Below are 20,868 nucleotides of genomic sequence, written 5' to 3' on the forward strand. Positions count from 1 at the left end.
ACATGACCAAGCTCCCAATTCGCGAGCGGATAGGAAACATTCCGCAGTTTCCTATAGGCGTTGATGTCACTGTAGCTGAGGTAGGAGCTACCAATAGGCTAGGCTTTCAACTTTTGATGTACCAGATTTATGTATATCTATGAATTGTAATAATGGCAAAGAAATGTAAATTTATTCAGAAAACCTTTTAAGGTGTATTGTCATATAATTGTGGAATAAAACGACTTGTGATTATTTTTGGATGTTCATCTCTGAGACTATAACGTGTGGTGTGTGTGTTTATTGTGGGGTCACAGTACAGAGTAGTTGAGTAATTATTAAGATTGGGTGTTATTAAGGGAAATGGAACTCGTGACAACCCGGATCCCCGACCCCGGATTTGGGGGTGTTACACTTTTCCTTTTCAAAATCCCAGGACCCTCAGCTTCATTCTCCTTCTGAAGAGTTACCTCTTCAGCTTCTAATGTCACATGTGGTGATGCAGGAACCTGGACTTGTTCATCCTCATCAGATTCATCTCTCAGAATCATCCTTCTTCTTCTCCTTGGTGGAGATTTAGGCATAGAGATAGTTCTTTTGGTTTTGGGCTTAGAGGATGTGTCAGATTTTTACAACTGGCACCTTTTGAGAAGTACCAGAGGTTGCTTTGGTTTTGGATTTGAGAGGTGAGGTTCTGATAGTAGGTGCTGATGGTTGTGGTTGAGAGGATTGTGCTGGTTGAAAGTATGTTCTGATAGTAGGCTGTGGTTGAGTATTGGAATACTGGGTTGGTGGAGGTTGAGAAGTAGTAGGGTGTGTAGGTGCAACATCAGGATATATGGTTGTGTATGTGTGAGGATCAGAATTTACTAAGAATTATTTGACAGATTGGGGAATTTGGAGGGGTCTTAGTATATTCTTCTTATTATAAGCAGATAATAAGTCTGTGAAAGCCCTTTTGTGAAGTTTAAAGGGTTCAATTAACTCACTAAAGTTTTGAGGTGCATCAGAACAACATAAACTATATATAAGCTGACAGAATCTAGCAAAATATACTATGTTGCTATCTTCTTTCATCCTATCACCTATAAAACCCAAAATAGCAGTAGCATAATCAAAATGAGTTTGATTAAGAAGTGCATACCCTATTTGCTGACTCATGATTGGAATAACATCAAAATTTGAGCATTTGTTGGCAAAGGCTTTGGTAATAAAATCGAAAAAGAAGCTCCACTCCCTCCTGATGTAGGGCCTCTTCAGTTGTCCCAGCTTGGACAATGACTTCTCATAGTCAAGATTTGCCATCATGTTTTGAAGAACTGACTCCCCAACTTGTGAATTGTATGTACAGTTTTCTGGCAGATGCAATGCTTGTCGAACAGTGGACAAGGTTACCAAGTGCTCATCTTCCCCTTTTGTAAAAATGATGCTTGGGGACCCACTTTCACCAACATTATCATAGACTCTGGACCTCCAAAACTCCAGAATTTTCTTGCCTGAGAGAGTCTGTGGTTGGGTCAGAGCATACCTAATTTCACTTCGAGCGAGAAAATCTTGAATGAAGTGAAGTTCTGAAGGAGCCTCGTCCTTGTTGAGAATAGCCATATAGTTGTTGGGGACAAACTTGGCTCCATCATAGATAATATCCTTAGGTGCCATTTCTGTGAAAATTAAGTGAAAAGTTGTGTGTGTATAGAGTGTTTGATAAAATGCCTGTGAGAAAATAGCTTCAGAGAATAATAGAGAGTGAGAGAAAATAAGAGAGATTAGAAAAGAGTAAGAAAGTAGGTAAAAGATTGTAAAATCTTTTATCTCTCGTATATATATTCTCTCCACTAATTACAACGGCTAATTTCTGAAGCAGAACCGACATTTGACACTTAGAAGTATGTAAACAGTCAAAACATTATTAGTGGGCACGATAAACATGCAGCAATTATTGCTCACACGCGGTTACCAAAACAAACATGCAACCCATTAACCAAATGATTATCACTGTTTTTATCTGAAAGGCATATGTCATAGCCTATTCGTTTATTCGAGGATTTAACTCAACTCAAATAAGAATGTAATAAGTAAATAGTGGATCTATCATCAGAGAGATCTCACAAAGTAACATCTGTCAAAGGATAAAGAAACATTGTTCATCTGCAGACTTGAAGATTCACTGGAAGAAGTTCAAGAATTTGATCATGCCTCAGTGATATAAATCAAGATCGTGGATTTAATCAAGTGACAGAGATCTCGTCAGGGTATCATTTATTACAAGGATTTAATCAGAGTATCAAAGTCAAGACATGAAGAAATGTCACGGAAGTTAGTCACTCATGAACCAGACAGTACATCGAGTGTCAGCATTGAAGTGGCGGAATTGATTCATAAGTCTCAGTGATTTTCAGAAGATTGTCAGAAGAATGGATGCTGCTCAGGGTTAGTATTAATTCTCTATTAATTAATTAAGTCATATAATTTAATTAAGAAAATAAATTATATCTGCAAAGATTAATTTATTGATTAATTGAATTAAATTGATTAACTAATTTAGAATTAATATTGAGGATTTACAAGATTTTAATTGGTTTAAAATCTGCTTAAATTCAAAACAAGACAATTCATTTGAACTAGTATGACAATCGGTATGACAATTGATAGTCATACCGAAAGTCATGCCAATACATTTAATTGTCTTATTAGAATTTCTGTTTAGATTAAAATCTGTTATTAATTCAGCAAGACAATTTATTTGAACTAATATGACAATCGGTATGACAATCAATAGTCATACCGAAAGTCTTGCTAGTTCATTTTGATTGTCTTGCTAGTTGTAAATATTGTCATACCGAAAGTCTTGCTGGCCAAAGAGATTGTCATGCCAGTACATTTTTCAGTTCGGTGTTTGATAAAAGCAGCAGAAGACTTTTGTTGATCAACACTTACAGAATCCAATCAAACAGAACACACAAGAAAAAAAGGAGCAGAAAACAAAAGCATAACATTTTATTTTTCATCTGCTTTTCTTCAAGATTAAATTTCTAGATTGTAAAGTTAAATCCAATCAACTAGAAATATTTATCTTGTTCTTGTGTATCAATCTAGCGGATTAAAATCCCTAGAACTTAATCTCAAATCGCATTTAGCATTTGATCTTTTAATTACAAAAATAGAAAAAGTTCATGTCGAATTTATTCTAGATTTGTAATAATTGATTTGAGATTAATCCCTTGTAACCGATACCGTAGTTGTAACACCTTTCAAGTTTAATAAAAGTTTTATTTAACTTGAATTTTGTTTCACAATTTTATTCCGCATTTTATTCGATTAAACGGTATTGTTTGCATTCAACCCCCCTTCTACAAACAAATTGGGACCTAACAATTGGTATCAGAGCCTTCTGATTAACGTACAAATCTAGATCCTAGACTTTTGTGTTTCTTTCACTTCTTGAATTTTTTATTCACTCAAAAAAATTCATAATGACTACACAAAAAGTTGGAACCGTTAAAATTCCACTTTTCGATAAAGAAAATTATGTTATGTGAAAGAAGAAGATGCTACTGTTTTTACAGGTTGCTAATCCCAAATATTTGCAAGTGTTGAAGAAGGGTCCAAAAATTCCTATGGTTATTGAACCAGAGATAATAGAAAATGATGTGGTGATCACCAAAGCGAGAACTTATGTGAAGGATCCTGAGGACTTCTCTCCTGCTGAAATAGAAGAAGCTTCCCTGGATGCTAGCCTTCAATTAATCTTAGTAGATTCCCTTAATCCCCTGATAAATAGACATGTGATGAATTGTAAAGATTCCAAACATATCTGGGAAACTATTGAGATTATTAATGAAGGCACAGAGGAAGTTAGGGAGAACAAACTAGAAATCCTAACCTCTGAGTATGAATACTTTAAATCCAATCCAGGGGAAGGAATCACTGAAGTGTTTGAGAGGTACAATGCATTGATCAACAACCTGAACATTAATGGTAAATACTATTCCATCAGGGAGGTCAACAAAAAGTTCCTTTTAACACTGCCAACTCATCTCGAACATAGAATCACTGCCATAAGAGAAGCAAGAGATCTGAGTGAGATTTCTTTGGAAAGGCTCTATGGTGTGTTAAAGACTTATGAGTTGGAGCAGATTCAGCAGAAGGAAGTTTACGGGAAAGGAAGAGTGGTCAGCACGTCTACTGCTCTAGTAGCTGATGAACAACAACAACAACCACAATATCAACAACAATCTCAACAGTCAGAAAGAATGGTACAGTCTTCCAAGGTTGAAGATAATGTGATAGTAGCAGAATTTGATTCTCCTACTACAAATCAATCAGGAGATGATTATTATTCCTTGGAAGAACTGGAGCAATTGGAGGATGAGTCAATGGCCCTGATTGTCAAGAGATTCTCAAATGTCAGATTCAAAAGGAATCCCAAGTTCAAGTACAAGTCCAACTACAACAGATTCCAGAAAGGTGGATCTTCATCCTCTAACACCAGCAGTGGTGGGTATAAAACAAGGATGGTTGATCGAAGCACCATTCGATGCTTCAACTGTAATGAGTTGGGACACTTTGCCACAGAATGCAGGAAGCCAAAACAAGCTAGGAAGAACTCTTACGATTCTAATCAGAAGAGTAAATCTGAAAGGGCTTATCTGGCAAAAGGAAGAAGCTGGGATGATACTGACAGTGAAGATGAAGAAGTTGGGAATCTTGCTCTCATGGCTAGTGATGCAAGCACCTCATCGTCAAGAAAAGAGGTAAAATTTACTGATGCTGAATTAGTTTATCATCTAGGAGGTTCCTTAGATTGTGCTCGTCGTGATAATGAATTGTTAAATCAACAAATCAAAGACCTTGAGAAAGAGGTCAATGAATTAAGACTTGTACATATTAATCAAGATAAATTAAAAGATCAAGTGTCTTTTCTAGAGAATAGAGTTGATGAACCCCTCTATAAAGAATCAATTGCTGAACCATTTGATGAGACCTCTTTTATTATTCAAGAAGAAATCCGTGCTGAAGATAATGCTAATGGGAAAGCTATCTCCAAGTCAAGTGTGTCAAAAGTTCCAGTCAAGGTTGTGAAAGCAACTGAGACTAACTCAGACACACATGAGTTGGATAACACAAATGCCATGTCTACCATGCATAAGTTGCCTATTGTTAATCCTTCTCATAAAGCATGTGGTGTTCCTGATTGTATGTCTTGTGCTTTTAATCTGATGTTTGCTTATTTTAATGGTAAGCATGTTTCTAATGATAAGACTACTCCTCGTCAGCATGTGAATAATAGAAAGCATGATAGGTCTAAGACTGCTAGTCCTCCTAAAGCTAGAAAGGAGACATTTGTGCCTAAGCCTAAACAGAAATTTGTCAAGGCTGTTCACAAGGTCAAATGTTCAGTCATTGAGAACGTTGAGAATATTAAAATTAAGAATGTTGTTTTGCCTGATAAAGGCCAATTTTACAAGAATGCCGGACCCAGCCAAGCTTGGGTTCTGAAGAAGGTCTAATCCATTTGTATTGCAGGGCATTAAACAGGTACAACCGGTAGTGTGGATTCTTGACAGCGGATCGTCAAGATATATGACCGGAGATAGAGCCCTGCTATCAAATGTGGTTGAGAAAGCTGGCCCAGTGGTTACCTTTGGAGATAACAGCAAAGGTTTAACGGAGGGATATGGCTGTTTGCTAGCTGGAAATGTTATCATTGAAAATGTATATGTTGTGCAAGGACTTGAACACAATCTGCTTAGCATTAGTCAGTTCTGTGACAAATGTTTTATTCGACAAGCTGAAGTGTCAGATTCTGCACAAGAAAAGTGAAAAACCCTCCTTAATGGGAATCCGGAAAGGAAATCTGTTCGTAGCTGACATGAACTCTGGAAGCAATCTTGAAGTCAATTGTTTCTATGCAAAGGCATCGTCAGATGAGAGTTGGCTATGGCACAAGAGACTTTCTCATCTCAATTTTAAAACAATGAATTTTCTTGTCAAAAGAGAATTGGTAAGAGGTCTGCCTCAGCTGGAATTCTCTCCAGAAGGACTATGTGAGGCTTGCCAGAAAGGAAAGTCAAAGAAAGCAAGTCACAAAGGCACTGACACATCTTCCATAACTGGTGTTCTACAATTATTGCACATGGATTTATTTGGTCCAGTTAATATCCTTTCAATGTCAAAGAAGTGTTACTGTCTTGTGATAGTTGATGACTATTCCAAGTATACGTGGGTTTTATTTCTTCACTCTAAGGATGAAACACCACAAGTTGTGATTGATCATATCAAGATGATTGAGTTAGATTCTAACGTCCCTGTTAGAGCAATAAGGTCAGATAATGGGACAGAATTCAAAATGCACTTCTCAATGGATTCTGTACAGACAAAGGGATTACCAGACAATTTTCAGCTCCTAGAACCCCTCAGCAAAATGGAGTGGTAGAAAGGAAGAATCGTACATTGATTGAAGCTGCAAGAACGATGTTAAGTGAATCAGGTCTTCCAATGTACTTTTGGGCTGAAGCTGTCAATACTGCATGTTATACTCAGAATCGAACTCTAATCAACAAAGACTTCATGAAAACTCCTTATGAGATTTTGAATGAACATAAACCTTCTATCAAATACTTTCATGTATTTGGTGCCAGATGCTTCGTGCTCAAGGATGGAGATGATCGTCGTGGTAAGTTCGAGGCAAAGGCATATGAGGGTATTTTTGTTGGATATGGAAGAAGATCATATAGAGTGTATATCATTGATCAACACAAAGTAACTGAAAGTGTCAATGTTACATTTGATGACACTAAACTCCCTAGTATCCAAACTGAAGATCCTTCTGAGAAACTGAAGTTTGATGATACGTCAGATTCAGAATCAGAACATGGTCAAGAACCTGAGGTTGTTGCTGGTGAAGAACCTGTTAATCATGATGATACTCAAGGTAATAGTGATGGAAACTTTGGCAACAATGAAGATACCACTGCTACTGACGGAGAATCTTCAAGTCAACATGGCAACAACTCAGGGGGAGATACTGAAGGATCATCTAGTAGGACACAACATCACAATGAATTTCAAGGCGAATCATCAAGATCAAATCTTCCAAGACAGACTGTCTGGAATAAAGCTCACCCTTTTGAGTTGATTATTGGTGATCCAGATGTTGGAGTCAGAACTAGACGTGCTACTCAAAATGAGTGTCTGTTCTCAGGATTTCTTTCTGAGATGGAACCAAAGAAGATTGAAGAAGCACTAACTGATCCAGATTGGGTGATTGCTATGCAAGATGAGCTCAATCAGTTTGAAAGTCAACAAGTCTGGAAACTAGTACCTAGACCTACACACAAGAAAGCTGTTGGTACTAGGTGGGTATTCAGGAATAAACTAGATGAAGATGGTGTGGTTACGAGAAACAAGGAAAGACTGGTAGCAAAAGGGTATTCTCAAGCCGAAGGCATTGATTATGATGAAACCTATGCTCCAGTGGCTAGACTTGAGGCCATCAGGATATTTCTGGCATTCGCAGCATTCTCAAACTTTAAAGTTTATCAAATGGATGTCAAGAGCGCCTTTCTGAATGGAAAGCTGGATGAAGAGGTATATGTAGAGCAACCTCCTGGTTTTGAAGATCCAGATCATTTGCATTTTGTCTACTTTCTTTTCAAGGCAATCTATGGTCTCAAACAGTCTCCAAGAAAATGGTATGACACTCTCTCTGAATTTCTTATTGAAAATAGCTTTGTTAGAGGTGTCATAGACAAAACTCTCTTTTCTAAAAAACATAAGAATGATACTATATTAGTCCAAGTCTATGTGGATGATATAATATTTGGGTCTACTAATGATAATCTCTGTAAGAGATTTGCTAAGTTAATGCACAACAAGTTTGAAATGAGCATGATGGGAGAGCTGAAGTTCTTCCTTGGATTATAAGTAAATCAAAGGTTAGATGGAACATTTATTTGTCAATCCAAGTATCTCAAGGAACTCCTCAAAAAGTACAATCTAGAGGACTCTGCATCAGCAAGGACTCCATCAACTACAGCTGTCAAGCTTGGACCATGTGAAAACTCCATTAAGGTAGATGTCACAAGCTACAGAGGTATGATTGGCTCGTTACTCTATCTTACTGCAAGTAGACCAGATATTATGTATGCTACATGCTTATGTGCAAGGTTCCAAGCGGATCCTAGAGATATTCATCTCATTGCTGTTAAACGAATCTTAAGATATCTTAAGGGAACACCAAATCTAGGTATTTGGTACCCTAAAGAATCTGGTTTTAACCTTGTCGGATATACAGATTCAGATTATGCAGGAAGTGTTGTTGATAGGAAAAGCACCTCAGGGAGTTGTCAATTCCTAGGTAGCAGACTAGTCTCATGGTACAGCAAGAAACAACAAACAGTTTCCAACTCAACGGCCGAGGCTGAATATATTGCTGCTGGAAGCTGCTGTGCTCAGATCTTGTGGATTAGGAACCAACTACGAGACTATGGCTCTGTATTGAACAAAATTCCTATTTTATGTGACAATACAAGTGCAATAGCCATCACCAACAACCTTGTGCAGCACTCGAGGACAAAGCACATTGACATCAGGTATCATTTTATTAGAGAGCACGTCATGAATGGTACTGTTGAACTATTTTTTGTTCCAACAGAAGAACAAATAGCAGATATTTTCACTAAACCACTTGATGAATCCACTTTTACCAGATTAGTTGGTAAATTGGGCATGTTGAATAGTTTTAGTGATTAATTTAATTAATATCTGAGATCTGTTCTTGAATAAATTTACAAATGAATTTTTCATAAATGAAAAATTCATTTGCAAATTTATTTTATCATTTTATCATATTTCTTGCTTATTTCTATGTAATTTATATTATCTTATCTGTTTTTATTTTCCCTACTTGTTAATTTAAAATATCTCAGAATATTTTATTTTCTCTAAAAATATTTTTCTATGAATTTTATTTGCTAAAATTCAATAGAAATCTATTTTTAGAATAAAAATAATAAATTCTGATATATTGTCTTTGTTTCTGTAAATATTATAAGTCTGTATTTCAGTTTTACTAATTTGTTATATAAATTTAGTACATAGATATATATATATATATATTTATATAAGTCTGTACATATTTGAGTGTATTTCTACTAAAAGGACAATCGGCAAGACAATTGAAATTGTCTTGCTGAAAGTGATTTCAGTACTTATATATATATACTTATTTTCATGAAATCGGTTTATTTCCCGAATGACAATCGGCAAGACAATTGAAATTGTCTTGCTGAAAGTCATTTCGATATATAATTGTCATATTAGTGTTTTTTAGTATAGTTTATACTGGCAAGACAATCGGTATGACTATCAATTGTCTTGCCAGTTATAAACAATATATATATATATTTTCTTTTATTTTATACTGGTATGACAATCGGTATGACTATCAGATTGTCATACCAGTTATATATACTCAGTGTTTATTTTGTTATTTCTTTTATTTCTGTTTTTTTTCTTTCCTTTCTTTTGCCTGGTATGACAATCGGTATGACAATCCAGGATTGTCATACCAGCTGTAATATAAAGGCGTACAGTTCAGTTTTCCTTCAAATCACAACAGTTTTCTTTTCTTTCAAAAATTCGAACAGTTTTCTCTCCTCTCTCTCTACTCGATCTTAATCAAACCCCAACTGCCATTGTTGATCTTAATTGCTCGAGTTTTTACTCAGCATACAAATTCATCACTTTGTGATATATACATACAAGTATATATATACAGAGGTGCTGTTGGATTTTTGTTTTTTTTTATACAAATCAAAATCAGTTTCTGTTTTTTTTATATTTTATTTATTTATTTTGGTTATTTTTAATTTTAATTTCAACTTCTGTTTTGTGTCTTTTGGCTTTTCAAAACTGCGTTTGTGAGTTAAGAATTTTAACGAGATACATTTCTGTCTAAATTTTTCGATTATAATTAATTTAATTTGAATTATTAAATTAATTTAATTAATTCGAATTTTCTTAATATTATTCTTAAAATTCTGAAAGTGTGTGTCTTATTATTATTTTAAATGGCTCTCAATTTCCAAATTGTCGCGCATAATCAGGTTGGTTATTTTAATCCAGAAAAATGTGATGTGGAAAAATTTAAGCCATGGATTAGATTTTTAAATGACCATTCGATTGTTAGCTCTGCTATTAAATCAAATGTGATTTTAAACGTCGATCTACTTAGACTGATTTGCACAACCTCTACTGTGGCCGATGATTCAAAATCTTTTTCATTCACCGTCGCAAACACACAGTATGTAGTTGATGAAACAGTCGTCAATCGTGCGTTAAATTTTCCACTAAACAATTTCTGTAATTTACCCTCGGAAAATGATATCACAAATTTTTTCCATGCTATTCACTATCAGGGGGTGATCAATTTAACCAAACTTTCTAAATCCAATTTGGTGTCTGAATGGGATATTTTCTTCGATACACTTTCCAAAGTGTTTTCCAACTGCACAAAATCCAATTTTCATAACATCACTTCCACTCTGCAGTATATTGGTCTTGCGGTTGTTTTCAATCAAAGGATCAATTTTGGCAAACTACTTTTTCCCATTCTCTTGAGACGTCTAACTTCTGCTTTACGTGATCATTCTACAAATCGTAGGGTATCATGTTACTATGCTCGTTTTCTCATGCTTATAGCAGATCATCTTCTCACACCTGAACACAAAGCCCTTTTTGCTAACTCTGCAGTAACCGAACCCCCTCCAGTTAGCAAAAAGATTTACACTCGCCAAGACACAACCTTCAAATTCATGCAAGTTCCAGTACTTGTATCTGCTTTCATGGCCACTTATATTCCTTTACCTATTTTCAATCTTCCCGGTCATGAACAGCAACCTCAACCTCCAGTGGTTCAAGCCACCCAGGCTCCTCCAACATCAGATGCTCTTCCATTACAGGTAGTAATTCCTCACTCTCACTCCCTTCCTACTTCTGTTGAAAGACCCCCGGTGGTTGATAGGGCTGACCATGAAGTTGTAGAACCACAGCTTCAATCCCAGGTCATAGAGCCAAACACAGAGTCACATTCTATCTCAACCTCTCCCCCACTGTCTAAAATGTTACCCAGAAGATTACTAGGAAGTAGTACATTGTTAAATATGAGTGAACCCTCAGCTCTGCCTCCTCCTAAGAAAAGAAGAACATATTCTGAGGCATCTGAAAGCCCATCCTTGTCCTCCCAACAGGACATGGACTTTGAAATGGCCAATGAACAGTTACTAGAGGCATTCTCTCAACAGGATGCATCTATTGAAATTCGCCATAGGGCCATGGCATCTTGTACTGAGTCAAGCACAATTCCATTACTCACAATGGAACCATACACTTCCCCAGATCATACTCAGGACACAGAACGAGGAGTGCACGTAGAGTCGGTTACAGTGCCTGCCATAGTTACGGCAGAAGAGCAGTCACATGCTTCAGAGGGAAAATCTGACTCTCCGCCATCCTTAATAGAGTCATTTTCTCCCCTCCCAGATCAAACACCTCTGGCTCCCTCACGGGATTCTCCACTCGCAGATTTATCTGGAGAAAGTGGAGGGCAACTCGGTCAATCTATCCCTGAAGCAATTCAGACATCTATTTCACATGAAATGATAGGTTTGACTGAGGATCGGGACTCGCGAATTCCCATTGTACCACCACTGACCTCTCTTGAAGAGGCTAGGGTGATTTTTACTGCAGGTACAGAAGAACAGCAACAGGAAGACTCCTCACGAGCAATTATATTGAGAGAAACACAAGCACGTGAGGTGAGTGAACCAAACACGAGTGAAATTCAGGTGAGAGCACACACAGACACAGATACTCAAAACCTGTTAGCTCAAATTGCTGCTCTAAAAGAAGAACATGCTAAAAGGCAAGCTGAAGCTCAAGCATTCAAAGCACAAGTGGTTGAACGGTCTTCTTCTTCCACCTCTGTCAACAATCAGCTGGCAATCATAAGGAATGACATCTCAGATCTCAAGACCACTGTAATACCAAAGCTCAATTCCATTCAGGACACTCCAACTTTATCAGCTGATGACATATCCAACTTCTGCTCTCTACACACAAGAATGACTTCTCTTAAAGACCTCGTTGAGATGAATCATTCTCTGGACTCCTCAAGATTTCTAAAGATAGAGACGGGCATGGAACATCTCAATGAAGGGATGAAGCACCTATATTTCATGATCAAGAATTCTCATTACCCTAATGAAGAACAAAGAGCTTATTTTGAAGGACCGTCTGGTGGAGGATCAGGCTCTGGAGGTGATGGAGGTTCCAAAGGAAGGTCAGAAGAGGATCCCTCAACTAAGGGGGAGAAGAAAGGGAGTAGTGCCAAAGGGAAGGAAAAAGATACCTCTGCTGGAGACAAAGGAAAGGCTGATGATGTCTACTACAGTGGAGAACAGGATGACTTTGATATTTTTGACATTCCCACTGAACCAGTTCAGGAAGATAAAGATGGGTTATTTGAAGCTGAAGAGGAAAGTGATTTTGGAGAATGGGAAGAAGAAGCTCAAGTGGATCTTCTGTTTGAGAAAGAATTTCAGAAGGAGCAGTCAGAGATGAAAAGAAAAGAAGCTGAACTCAAGAAGGTCTCTCAGATCATTGACATGAGGAAAGACATTCAAAGAACAGAAACTCTACAAAAGCAACGTCTTCATGACATTAAGGCTCAAGAAAGGAGAAGAGATGTCAGACTGAAGATTGGTGAGAAATGGGATGAAGCTAGGAGAGTACTTGATATGCCTCAGCTGAGCACTAACAATGATAGGCAATTCTTACATCTTCTTGACAAGCTGGAAATCTCAAATCCTAACAATGACATGTACATGAATGCTATCAAGACTGAAGTCTCAAGGATCACAGATAATATCTTAACCCTGAATCTCCAACTGAGGCAGTTTCTTTGAATGGAGAGATAGGAGGTGTGATCACTGTGTCAGGAACAGTATCTTCAGGTTGAGGTGGAGCTGTCAAAGCTTTAATGACTGTAGGTTCTGATGAGATCAGAGATTCCTGATCCCCTTCCTCAGCATCTTCAGTATCCTCAAATTGAATTTGTGCAATATGCACACCTGCTCTAGTCTTCCTTGATCTTCTAGATAGTGGAGTGATATGATTTGTATCAGAATTTAAAGGTCTTTTCCTTTTCAAAATCCCAGGACCCTCAGCTTCATTCTCCTTCTGAAGAGTTACCTCTTCAGCTTCTAATGTCACATGTGGTGATGCAGGAACCTGGACTTGTTCATCCTCATCAGATTCATCTCTCAGAATCATCCTTCTTCTTCTCCTTGGTGGAGATTTAGGCATAGAGATAGTTCTTTTGGTTTTGGGCTTAGAGGATGTGTCAGATTTTTACAACTGGCACCTTTTGAGAAGTACCAGAGGTTGCTTTGGTTTTGGATTTGAGAGGTGAGGTTCTGATAGTAGGTGCTGATGGTTGTGGTTGAGAGGATTGTGCTGGTTGAAAGTATGTTCTGATAGTAGGCTGTGGTTGAGTATTGGAATACTGGGTTGGTGGAGGTTGAGAAGTAGTAGGGTGTGTAGGTGCAACATCAGGATATATGGTTGTGTATGTGTGAGGATCAGAATTTACTAAGAATTATTTGACAGATTGGGGAATTTGGAGGGGTCTTAGTATATTCTTCTTATTATAAGCAGATAATAAGTCTGTGAAAGCCCTTTTGTGAAGTTTAAAGGGTTCAATTAACTCACTAAAGTTTTGAGGTGCATCAGAACAACATAAACTATATATAAGCTGACAGAATCTAGCAAAATATACTATGTTGCTATCTTCTTTCATCCTATCACCTATAAAACCCAAAATAGCAGTAGCATAATCAAAATGAGTTTGATTAAGAAGTGCATACCCTATTTGCTGACTCATGATTGGAATAACATCAAAATTTGAGCATTTGTTGGCAAAGGCTTTGGTAATAAAATCGAAAAAGAAGCTCCACTCCCTCCTGATGTAGGGCCTCTTCAGTTGTCCCAGCTTGGACAATGACTTCTCATAGTCAAGATTTGCCATCATGTTTTGAAGAACTGACTCCCCAACTTGTGAATTGTATGTACAGTTTTCTGGCAGATGCAATGCTTGTCGAACAGTGGACAAGGTTACCAAGTGCTCATCTTCCCCTTTTGTAAAAATGATGCTTGGGGACCCACTTTCACCAACATTATCATAGACTCTGGACCTCCAAAACTCCAGAATTTTCTTGCCTGAGAGAGTCTGTGGTTGGGTCAGAGCATACCTAATTTCACTTCGAGCGAGAAAATCTTGAATGAAGTGAAGTTCTGAAGGAGCCTCGTCCTTGTTGAGAATAGCCATATAGTTGTTGGGGACAAACTTGGCTCCATCATAGATAATATCCTTAGGTGCCATTTCTGTGAAAATTAAGTGAAAAGTTATGTGTGTATAGAGTGTTTGATAAAATGCCTGTGAGAAAATAGCTTCAGAGAATAATAGAGAGTGAGAGAAAATAAGAGAGATTAGAAAAGAGTAAGAAAGTAGGTAAAAGATTGTAAAATCTTTTATCTCTCGTATATATATTCTCTCCACTAATTACAACGGCTAATTTCTGAAGCAGAACCGACATTTGACACTTAGAAGTATGTAAACAGTCAAAACATTATTAGTGGGCACGATAAACATGCAGCAATTATTGCTCACACGCGGTTACCAAAACAAACACGCAACCCATTAACCAAATGATTATCACTGTTTTTATCTGAAAGGCATATGTCATAGCCTATTCGTTTATTCGAGGATTTAACTCAACTCAAATAAGAATGTAATAAGTAAATAGTGGATCTATCATCAGAGAGATCTCACAAAGTAACATCTGTCAAAGGATAAAGAAACATTGTTCATCTGCAGACTTGAAGATTCACTGGAAGAAGTTCAAGAATTTGATCATGCCTCAGTGATATAAATCAAGATCGTGGATTTAATCAAGTGACAGAGATCTCGTCAGGGTATCATTTATTACAAGGATTTAATCAGAGTATCAAAGTCAAGACATGAAGAAACGTCACGGAAGTTAGTCACTCATGAACCAGACAGTACATCGAGTGTCAGCATTGAAGTGGCGGAATTGATTCATAAGTCTCAGTGATTTTCAGAAGATTGTCAGAAGAATGGATGCTGCTCAGGGTTAGTATTAATTCTCTATTAATTAATTAAGTCATATAATTTAATTAAGAAAATAAATTATATCTGCAAAGATTAATTTATTGATTAATTGAATTAAATTGATTAATTAATTTAGAATTAATGTTGAGGATTTACAAGATTTTAATTGGTTTAAAATCTGCTTAAATTCAAAACAAGACAATTCATTTGAACTAGTATGACAATCGGTATGACAATTGATAGTCATACCGAAAGTCATGCCAATACATTTAATTGTCTTATTAGAATTTCTGTTAAGATTAAAATCTGTTATTAATTCAGCAAGACAATTTATTTGAACTAATATGACAATCGGTATGACAATCAATAGTCATACCGAAAGTCTTGCTAGTTCATTTTGATTGTCTTGCTAGTTGTAAATATTGTCATACCGAAAGTCTTGCTGGCCAAAGAGATTGTCATGCCAGTACATTTTTCAGTTCGGTGTTTGATAAAAGCAGTAGAAGACTTTTGTTGATCAACACTTACAGAATCCAATCAAACAGAACACACAAGAAAAAAAGGAGCAGAAAACAAAAGCATAACATTTTATTTTTCATCTGCTTTTCTTCAAGATTAAATTTCTAGATTGTAAAGTTAAATCCAATCAACTAGAAATATTTATCTTGTTCTTGTGTATCAATCTAGCGGATTAAAATCCCTAGAACTTAATCTCAAATCGCATTTAGCATTTGATCTTTTAATTACAAAAATAGAAAAAGTTCATGTCGAATTTATTCTAGATTTGTAATAATTGATTTGAGATTAATCCCTTGTAACCGATACCGTAGTTGTAACACCTTTCAAGTTTAATAAAAGTTTTATTTAACTTGAATTTTGTTTCACAATTTTATTCCGCATTTTATTCGATTAAACGGTATTGTTTGCATTCAACCCCCCTTCTACAAACAAATTGGGACCTAACAATTGGTATCAGAGCCTTCTGATTAACGTACAAATCTAGATCCTAGACTTTTGTGTTTCTTTCACTTCTTGAATTTTTTATTCACTCAAAAAAATTCATAATGACTACACAAAAAGTTGGAACCGTTAAAATTCCACTTTTCGATAAAGAAAATTATGTTATGTGGAAGAAGAAGATGCTACTGTTTTTACAGGTTGCTAATCCCAAATATTTGCAAGTGTTGAAGAAGGGTCCAAAAATTACTATGGTTATTGAACCAGAGATAATAGAAAATGATGTGGTGATCACCAAAGCGAGAACTTATGTGAAGGATCCTGAGGACTTCTCTCCTGCTGAAATAGAAGAAGCTTCCCTGGATGCTAGCCTACAATTAATCTTAGTAGATTCCCTTAATCCCCTGATGAATAGACATGTGATGAATTGTAAAGATTCCAAACATATCTGGGAAACTATTGAGATTATTAAAAAGCTGCTTGAACTACCACTGTTCAAAGTATAATGAGCTTTCAACAGTTCATCAGATAGATGAGACTACAAGACAAGATTTGAATAGATTAAATCTTTGAAATTTTATTAAAGGAAATGAAGTCATGATATACTTCATTAAGTTCTGATATATATATATATATATATATCCACATATACATCTTCTTTATACAATTTCCTGAAAACCTCTGTCATGTAAAGTATGAACAGAGTTGCAATATCCAATAAATTTGGAAAGGAAAAGAATTTTGGCATAAACCAGATATCTTGCTGATCAGGCAAAGATACCCATAAGTAACCTTTTCTACTAGTAGATGGACGAATTCCCCACTGGTCATCACCCTGGTCGTAATAGGACCTTATGCTGGACTGCCACTCAGCCACTTATGCATTTGATGGACTCCCACTGAGCCACTTACACTATCATGGACGCCCACTGAGCCCATGTTGCTTATGCCGACTCAATAGATGGACTTACTTCCTGAACATTGGGTAAGTAATCAATTCATTTACCAAAACTGCAACCGTGTTGCGAATATAAATACACCACAGAGCCGGATCCCTCAGGTTTTGAGCGAGTATTTAAATCCCCTTAAAAAGGAAGATCTTAAATAAAAAATGAGTTTTGGGATCCGCTCTAACTTTTAAAAATCATTTTGAAGACTCGAAAACACTTTAAAGAGTGTTTGGAGTAAAGCTGATTTAATGAAGTAAATCAGTCCCCAGAATATTTAGAAAATGTCTGAATATTATTATTTAAATAATATTCCCATAAAGAATAATCTTTATAAAAATAATTGAAGTAGAAGTATTAAAACTTATACTTGAAACGAGTATTAAATAACCAAAGATATACTTATATGAAAGTACTATATTTATTTGAATAATCGAAAATAAGTTTGATTATTGACACCTTATTCTTTAATAAAATAAAGAATATATCTCAGCAAATAATCGGAGTCATAGATCCTCAAATGAATATTCAAATAATATTCATTAAATAATATAAACTGAGTCATAAGCCCTCGAATGAATATTCAATAAATAATATAAAAGAGTCATAAGCCCTCGAATGAATTATTCAAATAATATTCAAATAATAAAATAAAAGGAGTCATAAGTCCTCGAATGAATATTCAAAATAATATTCATTTAATATAAAGGAGTCATACGCCTTCGAATAATATTCGAAATAATATTCAATAATAAAATAAAGTTAAAGTTATCGAATAAACCTTATTCGATTAATAGTTTTGAAAACTATGACCATATATATATATAAGTATATATATATTTATATCCATATATACAAAATCTACTCGGGATCCTCGACTCCCGGTTTTAGAAAATATTTTCACCTTTGGGTCCCTGTACTAATGGTATATGCAAATTACCGCTATCCTCTAGCATATGTATTATCAACTGAATCAACAGATATATATGGAAAGAATACGAAACAGGCATGCATATATATATATACCATAGCATCATGCTTCAATATATTGCAACATTTGCTAATTAACCAACATGCATCTATCGCAAGATAATGCAAATACATATATACATCACAACAACAGTATAACGGGTAGAAAACTTGCCTGAGCGACTGGGGGTTACGAATGGCTCGGGACGAATCTGGTAACCTATAAACAACAAGTAAGTTAGAATTAAACCAAAGTCACTTGTAAATCTATTCTTTAACTAACTTAGACTCTAACGCTTGTTTTGCGCTTACTGATTCGCTTAAGTCACTCGGGTACCCTCGGCTCCACCATTTTTAATAATTTAACCTTTACGAGTTTTAAAGCGATTCCTTCGCGAGTGTCTTACCAACTGCCTAACACACTTACCATAAATGTTTCATACATTAATTAACCCTTTTTGGTCTTTAACCTATGTTTCAAAGTAAGGCGAGGGGAAAAGTTTCGTTCGCAAAACGCCGTTACTTGAAACGGTCGTTTCTCCTAAACCGTGCATCGGAATCGAACGAACTACATATCAAAACGAAGCTCGTAACATGAGCTATCTAAACATGGAAGTGGTCATAATCTAGCAGGGGGTTATCGGGTCCTAATGCTATGCACAAATATAGTCTAAAGAAAATCGGACGTTACGACGGCTATGTTTACGTGATTTCCCAAATTTAAACCATTCAAAACCAACCACAATTCAACCCCAAATCAATCATACAACCAACATCCATCCGAACCACATCATAACAGCCCCAACAATCCACATTAACCATTTATACTTATTCCCCACATGAACTAAAAGCTTTACTTAGGTTCTTTAACTAATTATCAAGATTTACAACTCCAACAATACCACAAAACCAACTAATCTCTACAACTCAACCAAACTTCAAACAATCAAGCATCATGCTTCACATATACTATATCAAACATATTCAATCCTAATTACTCAAAACTAAAGCTAGGGTTTGTAGTTTATACCTTCCTTGGAGAGTGGAGAATCAAGAGAATGGCTTGGAATCACCCTTAAAGTCCTTATCCAAGCTTAATCTAAACAAAACTTCAAGAACACAAATTTTATTTCTTGAAAAACACTATTCACCATCTTCTTCCATGATTTATAGAAAAAGATTGGCTTGGAATTAGAAGCTTAAACTTATAGGAAGTATGTAACTATCCATGGGGAAGCTTAGATAATTACCTTGCTAAATAGTAAGTGGTGGAGCTTGGATCTTCAATTTTTAAGAAATGGGCCGAGAGCTAGCTTGGGAAGAAAGAGATTTTTGTGTTTTGTTTGATGAAAAATGAAATGTTTGCTTGGTTGGTTGATTTTTGTGTTGTTTTTAGTTAATTACCTTGTTGCCCTTGAGTTTGTGTGGTTAAAAAGTCACCACATCTCCTTCCTTCCCATGTCATGCTTGTGTCATCCTCATGATGTCATCCTCCCCTCCTTGTCCTCTTCTCATTGGTTGGGTGACATCATCCTCTCTAATCCCTTTGATTAACTTCCTAATTGTTTGCCTAATGACCGCTGATCTGTTATACGGTTCGCTTAACTTTCGTTTTCGTTTATCGTTTGAGGGATCATACCCGGGATCTTATTACTTAGGTTCCCTTAACCTTTCTCAATATATTGTATTCCTTTTATGATCCTCTCTTATAATCCTTTAATTTAAATCCTTTTTATCCTGTTACCTTATACTCAATTCTTTCCGTATCTATTGGATTTCCGGGAAAAATCAAAGTGTTCGGAATTGGATTCTGACGATCTTTACATACACTTATATACCACATAGAGTACTAATAATATCCCATAAGATCAATAACAGAACCCCTACATAGCGTGACATGAAAATTTTTCTCATTCAGCAAAAACACTATTCATAAGGGTTTCAAAAATTTTCCAAAAATTGGGGTTATTACAGTCTCCCCTCCTTAAAAGGATTCCGTCCCGGAATCAGATAGAAAACAGTTGGGGATGCTTTTCTAGCATTGTGCCTTCTAACTCTCTAGTCAATTTTTCCCCATTGTGGTCCTACCACCAACTCTGCCTAGTTTGATAATCCTTCTCCTAAGCACTTGTTCCTTTTCACTCTATAACCCTTCCTGGTTACTCCATATAGGTTACGTCGGGTTGCATATCTATGCGCTCATATGCCTCTATTTATCTGGCATCTGAATTACACTTCCTTAACATTGATACGTGAAACACGTTATGACCTGCTACATGTTCGGGGTTAGGGCTAGCTCATATGCTAACTTCCCAAACGTCTTAATATATCCAAGGGTCCAACAAATTGTAGACTTAGCTTTCCTTTCTTTCCGAACCTCATCAATCCTTTCCAAGGGATACCTATAACATTACTAGGTCCCCTATTTCATACTCTTTATCCTTTCGTGTCAAATCAACATACTTATCATGTCCATCTTGGGCTACTACCAGCTGTCCTCTGATTAGATCTATCATATCCTTGGTCCTTTGGACTACTGCGGGTCCGAGCATCTTGCGCTCTACAACTTCATCCTAAGATAAGGGAGATCGACATTGTCTTCCCTCAAGGATCTCATAAGGTGATATCTCAATACTGACATATGATCTATTGTCGTAAGAAAACTCAATCCGCGTTATGTGATCATTCCAATTTCTTTCAAGTCTATTGCATAGACTCTCATTATAGCTTCTAGCATTATAGCTTTACCTTCTTAATACCCATTCTTTTCCAGTTCGTAATCGCTACTACCTTCCGTTCCTAATATTATACGGGTTATACTTT

Source organism: Apium graveolens, chromosome 5 (assembly GCF_009905375.1).
Source record: "Apium graveolens cultivar Ventura chromosome 5, ASM990537v1, whole genome shotgun sequence".
Taxonomy (NCBI): domain Eukaryota; kingdom Viridiplantae; phylum Streptophyta; class Magnoliopsida; order Apiales; family Apiaceae; genus Apium; species Apium graveolens.